Genomic DNA, 2,796 nt, shown 5'->3' on the forward strand with positions numbered 1-2,796 from the left:
CTGTGTACTCTTGTAGCTGCTGTTCTTTCTCAGCACCTGAGGTCTGTTGCTTCAGAATCCTTGAACAGAGATGTTTTTTGGGCATGAAGCTTAACTTTTCTAAAACTCAGAGTATGATAGTTATTCACTCTAGAACATGTTTCCCTTTGCATCCAGATTTACATTTAAGTGTCAGGGTTTTAAATGACTTTAAAAGATTTTTTTAGGTGTAACGTTTGATAAGAAGTTGACTATTGAGAAATATATATAATACTGCTTTCTCTGTTTCTCAACAAGTTGGTATCTTGCAGAAATATTTCGAATGTTTCTTGATAAAACTATTATATCTTGAGTGTTTTAAGACTTCTTCCTTGTTTGGAGTACTGCTCTCCTGTGTGGTCTTTGAGTGCTCTCATCTCAAACTCTTGGATAGAGTTATGTCATCAGTGAACTTACTTTGCCAACTCTTAATACTGAGCCTTGCATAGATGTAAAGTTAGTTCATTATGTTTGTTATATAAAATGTACGAGGACAAAAACCCTGTGCCCTCTTCTGTACCTGACCTAGCTATTTGTTTTTGGGCAGAATGAGGCAGGCTGCTTCTGCAGTGTGTCGTTTCCTAGTGCCACGTGTAATACTGTACCACCCAGTTTAATATGAGTTTTATTTGGGCTATGACTAAAGAGAGGAATAGTTTACCAAGTGCAATTATGGAGTCTTCTGATTTCCTAAGGTTGAAGAGAGGAGCAAATTTATTCTTACTTTCTGCTGACGTTTTTTGACTGCAGGTGAATTGGCTTTAGTTTTCCGTTCCTTTATATTTATTTATTTATTTATTTATTTATTTATTTATTTATTTATTTATTTATTTATTTATTTATTTATTTATTTATTTATTTATTTATTTATTTATATGTAACTTCTCTCTGTGTGTATGTAGGCGGATTTCCATTTAGAAAAAAATTGATCAGTGGAATGTTGTCAGAGATGTCAATATTTGCAATTGATAAAATTATGAAATAAAAAAAGTGAAGACTAATCCTTCTGGCAAGACCTTTGAGAGCTGGTAGTAATAATGATATATTCTGAAGATATTAAAGAAAGAGAAAGTGTATGGAAGAGTAAAATCTAAGGTGGTGGTGGGCATACACAACAAATCCTTCATTTTCTGTATAAGAACAAAAACTAAGACATCCTTATAGGATGTTACTTAAGGGAGGACACTGACAGTTTGTGATTAGTTTTCTGATAGGAGAAGCATGACAAAGGATCCTGGAGATCTCATTGCTTCTAAAATTGCGGCTATTTTCTGACAGTTCATCAGACTTGCAAGGAAGGGAGAATTTGCTGCATTACGTAAGGGACTATAGGTCTGTCCTCATACCCTTGAGAATAAAGGAGCAATTTCAGTTACCCATTTTTTTACCTCGTATCACTGGATGCTAATTTGTGCTTAGCTGTAAAGTCAGTTAATTTTGTTTGTTGCATACAGTGTACTGCAACACCAATCATCCATTGCACTTCTTTACCTGACATCTTTTGCTACACCAGGCAGGGTGGTGTTGCAAAGTGTCGTTTTCTAGCATAATGTTTAATACTTAATACTACCCAGTTTGTCATTTTATTCTAGAATAAAATGTGTGTGCAATGTTCCCAACACTCCTGCAATCTCCTTCAGAGATCTTGTGCTTTCTTTGCTCATTCCCACCTTTGATACTCACTATTCCATTCCATAAAGTTATCATTCTGCTTACTATTCCACTCTGCGGTGTTGGGAAGTGAGTCGTCAGCTATTTCCTTCCTTTTATTCAAGTATGATTCACTTTGAGTAAGTGAACTTCGAACCCTATCAAGTTTTGTGACCCATTCAGAGAACTGGCAGAGCATTGGCTTCTCCTGTGCCCCAATATTCATAGTCAGGACACAGATAGCTTCCCTTCATCCCATTATTTGTTGCAGAAACAAAAGAAGGGCGGTTTTCACTCCTGGGGTGCTCAGTGGCCCTGGTTCGTCATCAGATGGGGGTGAAAGGACTTATATCTTCTGTGGGGTGTCTGGAGGTCATGCTGATGCATAGAATAGGTTACTTTACATCAATGGATTAGTATTTGTAAACATGACTTTGGTTTTTCAAAAACATATGGTTTTTATAAAAAAAATATCAGAAATAACAAAATGCATGCCCTCTCAAGTAAGTAACTTTAAGTCAAAGTGAAATATCTTTTCAGTTAAACAAAATACCTCCTAACCTCAACTGGTTATGAGATTTTCAATCAAGGAATCTTTTCTCAGGTGCAAGACTTCCATAGTTTTTGTGGTTGCTTGAAAAAGGATACCCAGAGAGGGATCTTTGCTGTTCTAACCTTCGAAGGGACTCTGAGGGTGGCTCCAGTCAAGATTGAGTCCAACAACCAATTCTCTTTCACTCATCTTCAGGAAGGCGTTCTCCCACCAAGATGCTTTGTCATAGAGGTAAGCTTATTCCTGTGAGGATACGAGTAAGATTCCTTTCTGTCTCTCACAATCCTTTAGGAATCATTGTCCAAGTTCACTATTGTGTTAGGAATTTCTTCATTTAAAATGAACATCATGAAGAGTTTTCGATATGGGATGTGAGTCCTCCGGCACTGACTGACCCAGGAGGTCATATTGTATGGGGAAAAGAGAAGATACTGCAACTTGGGGTTCTGATCGTGCATGGATTATGTGGTGCAGAGGGTAAGGGATGGATTACAATAGCTGATTTGTTTAAGGAGAGAGAGAGGAGAGAGAGAGAGAGAGAGAGAGAGAGAGAGAGAGAGAGAGAGATGTTGGTG

The 2,796-nt window shown here is 37.3% G+C and overlaps 1 long non-coding RNA gene across 1 annotated transcript in view; it reads left to right on the forward strand.

The window, feature by feature from the left end:
* Positions 1-1,008: 1,008 nt before the first annotated feature.
* LOC136856232 (uncharacterized) overlaps positions 1,009-2,796 on the forward strand; it is a 3,114-nt gene continuing 1,326 nt past the window's right edge. Inside the window, exon 1 of the long non-coding RNA XR_010858291.1 lies at positions 1,009-2,452. This is a non-coding gene — a long non-coding RNA (uncharacterized lncRNA). The remainder of the gene's footprint in view (positions 2,453-2,796) is intronic.

This window comes from Macrobrachium rosenbergii, chromosome 35 (genome assembly GCF_040412425.1).
Source record: "Macrobrachium rosenbergii isolate ZJJX-2024 chromosome 35, ASM4041242v1, whole genome shotgun sequence".
NCBI lineage: Eukaryota > Metazoa > Arthropoda > Malacostraca > Decapoda > Palaemonidae > Macrobrachium > Macrobrachium rosenbergii.